This window comes from Ambystoma mexicanum, chromosome 7p (assembly GCF_040938575.1).
Source record: "Ambystoma mexicanum isolate Mex_15411 chromosome 7p, UKY_AmexF1_1, whole genome shotgun sequence".
In the NCBI taxonomy this organism is placed as follows: domain Eukaryota; kingdom Metazoa; phylum Chordata; class Amphibia; order Caudata; family Ambystomatidae; genus Ambystoma; species Ambystoma mexicanum.
In genome coordinates, this window is record NC_090939.1 from 163,524,755 (window position 1) to 163,536,898 (window position 12,144).

Here is a 12,144-nt window from a genome sequence, read left to right on the forward strand (position 1 = left end):
TCATGTGATGTCACTTGCGCTACCCCTGGCATTTTGGTGAAATCACATCCCTGTTTATTGATGTCTCTTGTCCTTGGCTCTTTTTGGGATGACCCTTTGTCTATTAACGCTGATCTTGATAAAGTGTCAAGTCCATAGTGAAACATGCACAGTGATCCTGTCAAGCACAAGGATGGAGGCTGCTTGCTTAAACTTATCAATGGCGCCTTCTTATTTGTCATGCAAACTGGACTTTTTTACTGAAGGGTTTTTGGATACTGTCTCACCATTGTGCACCCATTCGCTTTATTTGAAGTTTAGAATGGAAATTTGGAGTGTGGCCAAGTTTTCGTGTTCTTGGAACCACTTTTTAACAATAGCATTTGCCTTGCATGCGGGAAAGGGAAGGAGACGATGACTCATTTCATGTTCTTTTGTGAGTCATTTAGAGATTTGACGGCTGTGTACCTAAAGCCCTTTCTTAATTTTCATAATGTTGGCAGCCTTGACCATGCCATGATTAGGTACAACTCAATCCAATACCTGAAAGTACTTTATTTTCTGGCTAAATATAGTCACTGAGGCTGGCTGCAGAGACGTTTTTTGACAAAGCATGCATCAGTTATTGGGCCTCATTACCCGGTAGGCGGTAGGGGGTTAACAAGCCCGGTAGAGTAAAACCAGGCGTCCTTAGCGGGTCCTGCAAGCAGACCAGGATGCAAACAACGGGCCCGTCATTAACAGGCCCGTTGTTTGCATCCTCTCCATTCCCATTGAGCCCTATAGGGCTCAATGGGAATGGGGATGTACCAGGTCCGGGTTCCCTGAATGGGGAAATACCGGGCCCTCCAAGGTCAGAATGGCCCGGTATTTCCCCATTCAGGGAACCCTGACCCGGTACCCGGAATAGGGGTAGCCATGCCACAAATAAAGGCATGGCTACATCCATTGTTGTAATGAGGTACCTTGTGTTGCAGAGAGTATTTGTCTTGTATCTATGCAATTGCACTTTTTAATGTGTTATACATTTTTAACAATGTATTGTACCATATTTTAATGATATAACATTTTATGTCGATCTATTTTTCTTTACCTAATGACTTATGTCAAATAAAGGTATTGTTGAGTGACTGATTAAGTGTAAGCTATATTTGTGTACCAACTCAATCTTCCTCTTGACAGTCCCCCTCTAATCATGCCTTGCTATACCTCAGCACAGCCCCCAACTACCCCACCTCACTCTTCCTTGTCACAGTTCCCAAGTACACAACTTCAGTCTTCCTCATCACAGACACCCACTAACCCCACCTCGCTCTTCCTCGTCACAGTACACCATTACTAATTCCATCATATCTAGTGGACACAGAAAACTTGAAATACTCTATAAACCCGATGTTGCATAGCTCAATAATAGATATTGATAACACATGATACGATTTCATATATGTTATCAGGAAACATGACAGAATTCCAGGTGGCGGGAGGTATCGCATAAAAAAAACCTTGACATTCAGTGAAAAAGCTTAGTTTGAAGTGACATTAAGGTGAAACAATCTGATGCAATAGAACCCTTGAAATTCAGTGAAAAAACATTAGTTGAAGTGACGTTAAGGTGGCAATTCAACGCTGTAAAACCCCTCAAATTCGGCAGGTGCTAAAGCTGCTCCACCTTACCTATGTGGCCCCCGACATCACAAATGAAGCTCTGATGATATCACATATGATATCACTTATGGCATCATGAGTGACATCACTGGTGCAGCAAATCACGATCAAGTGTGCAAGAAAGAGAGACGCAACATTTGAAAAGTGTGAATCTGCATATAAGGGTTGATTCAGTTTGGTTGGAGTTTGCATTTAAAAATACTGTCCATGTACAACCATGGTAGTCTTTCGCATCAGAGTTCCTCTGTATTGATTGAGCATTCACCATAATGAGAACATTGCACTGCCGTTATCACTCTGTTCTAAAAGCAGTGCCCTATGCAAAGAAGACATTTGAGTACTCTGATTATGACTTTACACCTGTCTGGCAAAGAATACAAACATGCATAATAAGGGGCAGTTTCTGAAGTTAACATATCAACCTATGGCAGACAACCTACTGTCATAACATATCAGATGGTAGGCCTTGACTATGTAAAATATTGAATGCTAGGGCAGGTAGCCTACAACGGTCAACAATGTTAAAAAACACGTTTTTGTTGTGAGGACAGATAGTAATCAGGACTAGAGTGGCGAATGTACGGTATGGAGAACAGTTGTCATCGTTTTAGTGCCAGGATTTGAACCCAGCATTGCACGTTTTTTGGACTATGAACCCATTCATCCTGACCAGTAGCTATGCTGGGTCGGGCTGGTGGAAGTTATAATGTAAAACCTCTGGAGATCCAAAGCTTGATAAATGTTCTGAGGCCTTCATGAAAGACAGGGTATATTCCATCTGTGCTATACGTTCAAATATAGTCACAAATATTTACCCTTTCCTGGTACTTACCAGTAGGGCCATTGAGGAGGTTGCAGCTAATGTCCTGTGTGGTTTCTCATATGATAGAAAAGATTAAAGATTGTGGATTCGATATATAAGCACTGTGCGCTCGTGACCACTCTTAAATTAAGTATCAAAGAAAGGGAAAACAATATCAGTGTAAACTGGCAGAGATCACTCTTGACCCACCACAGCTGGAAAATAATAGAACTAGAGATTTTTGGTGTGGGAAGGTGAGTCGTGCTCAAGTTGATTTAGACAATTGAAATGTTCAACATCAGAAATACGGTATTCCAAAACCAGTGTATTCAAAGAAGTAAGCTGTTTATTCTAGACCCACCCCAACAATCGTTAGTTTCTCATACGATGTCATCACTGATGGTATCTCATATATCTTAAATGGCTAGAGAGTACAGTTAAGTGGGAGGGATGTACATGTTGCAAGAATTGTAGGTTATGGACACACCGTGGCATAAATTCAGTGCTTGGTTAGAGTCAACGTACATGTAGATATCAGGTTGAATGTGCATGAAAATATGGCCTATAAGTCAAAGCCACATGTTGACAGGCACAGTGCAATTTCAATGCATATGTGCAACCTACTGAGAAATGCAAATGTGCATGCAGCTTTCCCAGATATTTTGCCATATCACAGGCACAGTATATTTACATGCAAACTCCAACCACGAGAATCCACCCTCACATGCAGAAACACACTTTTCAAATGCTGCATCTCTCTTTCTTGCACACGTGATCTGCTGTACCAGTGATGGCACTCATGATGCCATAAGTGGGATCATATGTGATATCATCAGTGATGTCATTAGTGATGTCATCTGTGTGCTTAGGGGCCACGCAATGGGGGCATCATAGTTAAGGTGGTGCAGCTTCAGAACCAGCCAAATTTCAGGGGTCTTGGAACGTTAAATCAGGTCCTTAAGGTCACTTCAACTAATGATTTTTCATTGAATTTCAAGGGTTTTGTTGCACTGAACATATTCACCTTAACTGTCCCTCAGCTAAAGGTTTTTCACTGAATACATAAGTAAATGTGTAAATTACATTTTGAAACAATACACATTTATTCAGCGAAAGGCTATTCTTGCATGTCATTTTGTAAACCGTTTCATCTAAAAAAATCAACTTATTAGGATTCATAGCAAAATCGAGAAGAGCCATTTAATATGAGAGATACATTTCAAAATGTTGAATTAAAAATATTTTTGATGGAAAATGTACAATTATTTCTTTATCAAATACGTTTCTCTTTATATTTTCCTGTTTATTTTTTTCCTTCTTTAATGAAGATTACTACTTCATTCAGTGCTCGTAAAGAAGCTGTCCCAGTGCAGCAAAACATGTTAATTGAATACATATGTGTTTGTTATATAATTGTACACAATCAATAAACAAAAGGGGTGTACCCTGAATCAAAGTGATCTCTTCTTTGAACCAACTGAAAAATATGTGCTAAAAAAGAAACTTTGGCTATGTGTCCTGTGAGAAACCTGAAGGTGCCTCCCTAGCTAGTCCCTGGGGGTCTGCCATCAGGTGGCCACTGGGGGTGGACCAGTGAGGGAGGATATCCGGGATGGGTAGCCCTCAGGGAGCGGGAGTGGGACACTGATGGGTGAGACGTGGTATCCCCCTTCTTTCAACACCTTTTAAACATCCTACCACATAAAACATTCAAAAATACAGCCATTCTGACAAGAAAACTTTCACATGACACACCAGAGAACGGACTAACACCAGAGCCATTTACCTGACATGTCCCAATACAATGGTCAGGCAAAGTCAGGCAATTAATCAGAATCACACACACTTGACGGCCCTTTCCCTTCCCCACAAGGATAAAAGGTGCAGCAAGAGAGCACAGTACGAGCAAGGTAGACTGCATGACGAGACAGCTATCCAGGTCCGGCAGTTCAAAAGTAGGAGAAAGGTGGCAAATATGGAGAGGCTGACAAGGAGAGACACTACCTTGCCCTTTCTGATGCAGACCTGCAAAACCTCCGCAGAGGGAATTGTAGGAACGAGGATAATAGCCCAAGCGTGCTGCAATAGATGTCAATGATACACAGAGCGGTTCGACGCTGATAAGCAGGAGCGAGGGAAACTCCTGCTACTGTTGTACCAGCCTTGACTCCAGTAAAGAAGAAAGCTAAGCGGTTCATCACAGCCGGTGAGTTGAGGGGAGAGTCGATAAGAACCAGGTTGTTGTGAATGAAAGTCGCAAAGGGGCAAAGTGAGAAAGTTCAAAGAATTGTAAAAGTGTAAAGAGTAGACCAGCTGCAGAGGGGGACCAGCACCACATGGGTGCTGCTCCAAGAAACTCTGGTTGAGCCCCATCTCAGAAAAACTACAGAAACCAGAAGGCCGTAGGAGAGCCGCCAAGTTAGGTCAAAGTGGTCATACAGAAGGTCAAGCAAAATCCTCGTACAGTCAAAAGCCTTTGACCTACAAACTTGAGAAAGCAAGGGAAGTGAATCCTGCAAACAATTATGAATGTGAAGTGGCCAATAGTGAACGTGACCGAGGGATGCTGACGAGAAGGGGGCAAGTCTAAAGTCCCAAGAAACAGTGTGTTGACAAACGTGAACTCGGTCGAGGGATGTTCACTATGAACTGTTCAAAAAGACATTGGGAATCATTACGAGTCCGGCGGTAGCTGTGCCAGAAAAACCGGCAGGCTGCCACCGGACCGGTAATTCCATTCCGCCTCCGTAATTACCGGAATCACTGGGGCATTACAACCCCGGTGGCCCGGTAATTCTGGAGGCGGAATTCTGTTAAACCCCATTCCCATGCAGTCTCATAGGACTCCATGGGGATGGGGACCATGGAAACACTGGTTCCGTCTATGACAGAGCCGGTGTTTCCATGTCTGCCTGCAAGCGGGTGGTGTTACTTCCGCCAGGTCAGACCTGGTGGGAGTGACACCTCCCGATTGCAGGACTCGGAATCAGCTGGTCCGGAAACAACGGTGGCAGCGGATTTACCGCCACCGTTGTTTCCGGACCGGCTGACTTGTAATGAGGCCCATTGACATTTGTGAAGGGTCTGAGTCCGAATGAGGGAGATCCAGGGGTGAATACATCACCCGAGAAAAGCAAGAGTGAATCTGGTGGAGGGAGGCTGAAAGTAGAGAAGAGGTCTGCGCCCAAAGAGGGGGACCCAAGGGTGAAGCCATCACCGAGAAATACTTAAACAGAACTTTGTGTTTGTTAGTTTGTTTTTCATATGGTAAACCTATCAGGCCCTCTGGGCCAGGAAACCAACCACCGAAGGCCTTGATATTGAAAGGAACTGTTTTAGGATCTAAGCCCAGAAGAGGGAGATCCAAGGTGCGAAAAGCAATCACCAAACATTACAAGGAACAGGGGTCAGCCCGAAGGAGGGGGACACAGGGTTGAAAAGCCCTCACCCTAAGTAAAACCAGCAAACAAACTTGCATTTGTTGCAGAAACTTTTGTTGTTTATTGTTTGAATACTTCAGGCCCTCAAAGGCAAGAGACTTTCAAGAGAAACGAGACTTGGTCATTGAGGCCACTGATAAACTGGAAGAGAACTGTTGACTCGTGTTGGAGAAGCTCGAGTGTGTGCTGTGCTCCAATATCCCACCTTACCCCGTGCTCAAAATGTGGGGAGGTTAGATCCAGGCTACCACATCCTGACATATTATTTGTGAACACTTTTTTCTTTTCTTGAAAACTATCGCAATCTGATGAGGAAGGTGAGCCCCTCCCTGATTTGCAGCATGATCATGGTACCTCAATGGCAGGAATTAACACTCTTTCCCCTGAAATCCCCACAGCCGTCAAACTACTAGAAGTCACTACTACAGATCCGATACCTGTTCCCTCTGACCCTAAAACTTGACAGATTAATGTGTCCATGTTATCTGATTTGACATAAGCATGCCTGTTGTAATCAAGACTTGTAATTTGCCAGAGAAGATGCAGGGCAGCATCTGGTCTGGGGTTGGCATGGATCTAATAGTAAATGAAAATGTAAACTGTCCCTGGGCTCACCCAGTAGTGTATGTTCGCAAGGCTGGCTTCTCGAGGGGTAAGGCTTTGTGTGGACTACAGAATGTCATGGCATACTGCATTGGAGTTTTCTTGCCCTATTTGGATTTGTGCCATCTAGTTCTTTTAATACATTAGTGGCAGCTTTTCTTACCTCTCTTCTGTTCCTTTTATGTGTGTGTGTGTACTTTGAAAGCCTTTGGGATCCCAGGGAACCTGTCGCAAACAAAGAAGATGTTGAAAAGAGGTTGTCCTACTCTATGGCTGGTGAGACTGGGGTTTTTGTAGCGAGGAGTCCAGTGCCAGGGAAGCCCAGCTTGCTAGGGAGTGTGTGAACAAATCATGTAGCCTAGAGCAGTATGAAGGTCCCTTCATATGGAGACGGGACTATGCAATGCCAGTGATGCTTCTGTTCGGTTTCTGCCCTGGCACACGCTGTCATGAACTTGCCTTTTTTAGCGCAGTTCCTGGTTCCGCAGGGCTGGGTCCTATATTGTCACTGAAAGCATCCCCACCCAATGAAAAGACAAGATGGACACCATGCCAGAAGACACCAGTTGGTGAGTTCCCATCCTGCTTGGCCTCTCACATGGGTTGCCTATTCTGAGGTTCCTCTTCGAAGCTGCGCATGGCCAGGCAATGTTTGCAGCAAAGACAGGGCTCACCCTCAAATCCACCCCGTGTTATGTGGTTCCATAAAGCATCTTAGCTAGGTTATCTGGTGCCTGGGTGGTGCCTGTAAGGTGGTGGAGGTGGGCTTTTCTGTGCTTTATCTACTCCTGAAGATTTTAGAATCCCCCTCTGTCTATTATTGATTTTTGTCCCTGGTTGACAAGAGTTCTTGTTGAAGTTAATTTCTGTGTCACCATCAGCCATGCCAGAATCATTCCTTGAATTACGCTTTTGCTCTGTGAAGGTAGGATTTCCTGGGAGGTAGACCATCCCCTCCCCTGATATTCCATCCCAGTGACAGAGGGCCATTGCTTCATGCTGTGTGTCACGCTGTTCATGTAGCTGTTCATGAGCGTAAACCATCTCACTCCTGTTTTCGACTCAGAGCTCTTAGGTTCTTGAACCCTAGAAGGCAGGGCTCTCGTAAGCCAATCAGGAGGGTTGTTCACTGTCAGAGATCCACTGTTCAGGGTGTTCAGCATTACACAGACAACGCAGCTGTGCTGCCAACGCACCTGTCCAAATTGTTAAACAAGCTGAAAAGCACTTGAACTAAACAGAGGCTACCAATGTTTTGAGCAGTTTTGGATCCAACAGATGATTGCAACACATGTGTGGTATCCTCTGCCCTTCCCAGGTCACTGCCTTTCAAGGGATGGTGAGCCAGGTCCGAGTTTATATGGTAACAAATCAAGATGTCATTCCTGGATGACATTGCAGTGTTTAATGTCACTTGTTGGGACCACCAAATCCATCTTTTGAGAGTGCTTGACTCTCTGAAAGGCATACCTGACTATTAGGGTCATCAGGTGACCTGTATGCTACTAAATGTTTGTTGTTTTCCTGACCACATTCTTATCAAATGCATATTTATCCCACAGTCCCTCCTGTGAAAGACCCACTATGTCACTGAGGGTTTCACGACATACAGACCGAAAGAGCTTCTAATGCTTACATGTTTCTATAGAACATATGCATAGCACCGGGAGGCATTTGTGGCATCAATCACTACGTTAATTCTGAAGACCCAACCCAGTATAATGTGGTGGATTTAGGACAGTTTTTTAATCATGCTGTCTGTGCATCTCCTGTGCTAAGAGGGTCTGAGTTTAATCACATCTGCATTATCCATCTATGTCTCTGGCCATGCATTTGCAGCATTGACACAGTTGTAAAACCCTGGAGGTGACCAATGGACTTCCTTTGATCACACCTTAAATAAAACAATGAGGCACCACATTAGAATTTTTTTTTTTATTGCTTTACAAAGAAGTAGTTTCCAAGTGTACAACATGTGCATGGGAAGCAGGTGAATACTGCATACAAATTCTAGATTCCGCTAAACTTGCCCCACCATTCACCGCATGTTTCCAATCCTGATGCCGTTAAGCCGCTCTGTTCAATTACTGGCCATATTTCATGATGGAAGAGGTAGTGCTCCATCTGAAAGTGTGGACCTGTAAAGAGGAAAGTAGAATACATGGTGTTACTGCTTGGTTGCCAATATCTGGAATCACACTTGACTGTTCATTCAAACTTCACAATGAATACTTTGATTTAACAGGTACTTTCCATCAGCAGAAGAATATGTTAAAGATTTGGAACACTCATACTCATTACCTTCACAATATATGTACTCGGTACCTATGGCACGCGTTGACCAGTGTTGACAGATTATAGTGTATATCGCCCCCATGTGCAGTGTGAACGTGGCTGTTAAGGCCAAGTGACTCATTTGTCGGCCATCTTCTCTGGATTTGTAATCTACTTCATCCACAAGTGAAAGTAGATCTTATTTCATTGACCTTCTTCCTCCCTATTCATATGATGCTGTGTGCTGTGGAGTAATGAGCGGAGATCTGCCCTGCTGATCAGGCCTTTCTTTAATCTGCTTTCATGCGCGTAGTATCTCCTTATGTGTAGACACTTGGTGTGTACTTTGAGTCTCAGATGACATTCAATAGACACGTCTCTCATTTACGCTCCTCATCGTCTTTCGCAATAATCTTCTCAGGCATATTCGTCCTTATCCGTCTATCGAGAATTCAGCTGTCGTTGCTTCGGCTCTGATATCCTGAAAGATAGACTACTGTAACAGCTTATTGGATGGCACCTCGATGCTCAATATGAGCAGGGTCCAAATTATTCAAAATGGAGCAGTCAGGGCTGTTCATGGGCCGAAGAAGCAACAACTGGCTACTGGTCGCACAAAGAATTCCTACTCTCTCACCTTTCAATGTTTAAATGGACTGGCGCTGAGATATCTGACGGAACGTCTGAGTTTAGCCCCCATTTGGAGGGTCCTTTGTTCTAATGAACCTCAACTTCTGACTGCGCCACCATATAATCTTAAGCAACATGGCGGCATTCGTTTTGCTCGTTTGGCGGCTCATACTTGGAATGGGCCATCACTTTCAGTTAGGTCTAATCCATGCCTGGCCCGTTTCAGGAAGACTATCAAGACTCTCTTCTTTGCTGTGGGAGTGGGTTAGATTCTTTGGCCAACGTTGCCGCCTGTCTCCCTTTCTTGACCTCATTGTTGTCTGTGTTGTCCTTTGTTTTATGTGCGCCCTGCGCCCTGAGGCCTTTTGGTGTGTTATTTATTTTTATTTATTTTTTGCATTGCATTTTTAAAGCACTCACACAGCCCGCGGGCACTGAGGCGCTGTTACAAGAATTCTTTGTTGTTTTTTAGTTGCGTAATTGTATATTTTGTCTTCTTGAAATGCAACTCAGCCACCCTTTTCCTGTCTTTGATGCATCTGCGATAAGAGCATGCAATAATAGCACATCTTTAGTGGGGCTCCCACTAGTGAACCACGTGCAAAACGGTGAGTAGAAGAGTGGCTTCTCTATGATCTCATTCAATTTTATGTTATCATCATTCATATATAAGGGGATTTCATACGTTTCATGTGTTCAGGAATGACATCTCAATTAATTTCTTCAGTGTCACCTTGGTGCACCCGCTGCCATGTATTTTGTTATATTATGTTAAGCCATTTATATGGCGCCAAAGCCCAAAGGCGCCAAGCCGTCAAGGCGTCAAGGCGCTGATCTCTAGAACTATGTGACTACTTTCTTTTTTTAATGGATTCGGGTAATTCGTTCCATGCAATTTTGTCAGTACAGATTACAGAAAAGATGAAAGACTGAAAGTTGTATGTCATTTTTCATAAAGATGCCATGGCAAGGCATAGCACATGTGTTTGTCACTATGAAGACCGCAATGTGGTGAATGGACAGCTTTGAATAAATGATAACCACTGTACATTCCCCTGACCTTCTTCAATTATAGAGGTTTCAGTCTGTCTGCCTCATTACAGAAAGGGCCCATCCATTAACAAAAAACACGTATGTTTCTGCTAACAGTGGGGGAAGCCCAGGCGTCTTGCAGGGCACATCTCCCCTGCATTGGGAGACTAGGAACCCCAACTTACTTCTGTGCATCAAGTATGAAGAATGACGACCGGAATTTAGAAAGAGGCCTAAGACTCCCCACTCCGAAGTGGCTTCTCCTGTCACCTGATGGGGTACCCCAGTCTTGTGTGGTGTGGAATGACTGCTGCTTCTCCCACCCTCCCCAGTGGCTCGGGGTGCATTGGCCCGGCACGCTGCCTGCACTCACGGCTTCATGCTGATTCGCCATGGTCATTGCATGAGTGCAGGGATCTTCTTGCCATGAACCTCCCACACATTGTGCTTTCATATTGTTGATCTGATTTGCTGTTGCCCACCTTTGCCAGGTCTGAACCACCCAAAACATCTGAATGTCCTCTTTCTGTTTCGTCCACCTCCCCTTTGTGCTGGGGCACCGGGAAGCTTTCTGGGTAATGCTGTTGCTTCTTATACATCGGAAATCAATATTATTCATAACTAACCATTCCATTTGTATGTTTCCCTTACATTTTTTTGTCTCATGGTTATTGGTTTTCTATTTTTTTATTTATCTATTTATACTGCACCGGCAGCCTACGGGCATAAGGGCCCAAAACAAAAACACAATGGGACAAAACACAAAGAGACATACAGAGGTTATAGATTGTTTGCCTTACTTAAATCATTTCACTTTATGATGGCATTGGAATCTTTATGATTTTATATGATGATACTATATAATTGACCTATGAGTGATTGTAATTTTCATTTATGATTTTGTGTCTGTTTAATTTTGATCACTAATTAGCGCGTGGTTACGAACAACACTTGACCTATTGGAATCATATGAATGAAAATGATTACGGTATTTGGTATGGAACCCTGAAGAAGAGCTATGGATTGAAACACGTGGTGGCTCAAGGAACCAATAATAAATTAGTAGAATTGAAAGCTCACTTTGGTCTGATTGTTCATCTAAATGAAGTATAACCATGAAGTGGAGTGCTGCTTGGAACCTAGGATCTGATCCGTTGTGGCTGACAAATAAATATGTTTTAGGATTTTGGGCCGCATGATTGAGGCGCAGTGTATCTAGAACATGCGTGTTCCGCCACGTACCCTAGTTAACATTGTCATCTGGAATGTATGAACAAATGATGCGTAATCCAAGGTATGCCCGATTCATATCACTGACGATTCCATGCATATAAAATAATCATAGCATGTCTGGTCGTTACTGAACGTTAATGCCACTAACACCAAGTTGCTCATAGGATGTAGACTGTGACACTTAAAGTGTCAGTGTATAACCAATTATTCTTATTAGATTCAAACAATGAATGAATAATATTGAGAAGCAGCTGCATTCTCAAAGTGTATTAACTTTATGACACCAAAGGAAGAGTTGAGAATATGGTATTGTGGCTTTCCTATGACAGCATGTTGAGAACCACAGAGAGTATCTGATTGGCCCAAAAAGCCAACATAAAGTATTGTTTAGGCATGACTTGTGTTGGTTCTATAAAACATTTTTCTTGTGTATCACTGCATGAGTTTTTTTTTTTCTTCTACTTTTGGTGTTTCATATCGAGTCAA

At 43.4% G+C, this 12,144-nt stretch overlaps 1 protein-coding gene across 1 annotated transcript in view; it reads right to left on the reverse strand.

The window, feature by feature from the left end:
• Positions 1–8,424: 8,424 nt before the first annotated feature.
• The window catches only part of LOC138526526 (putative gastrointestinal growth factor xP4), a 62,019-nt gene continuing 58,299 nt past the window's right edge, over positions 8,425–12,144 (reverse strand). Inside the window, exon 7 of the mRNA XM_069637332.1 lies at positions 8,425–8,627. The gene's annotated coding sequence lies outside the window, so the exon portion shown is untranslated. The remainder of the gene's footprint in view (positions 8,628–12,144) is intronic.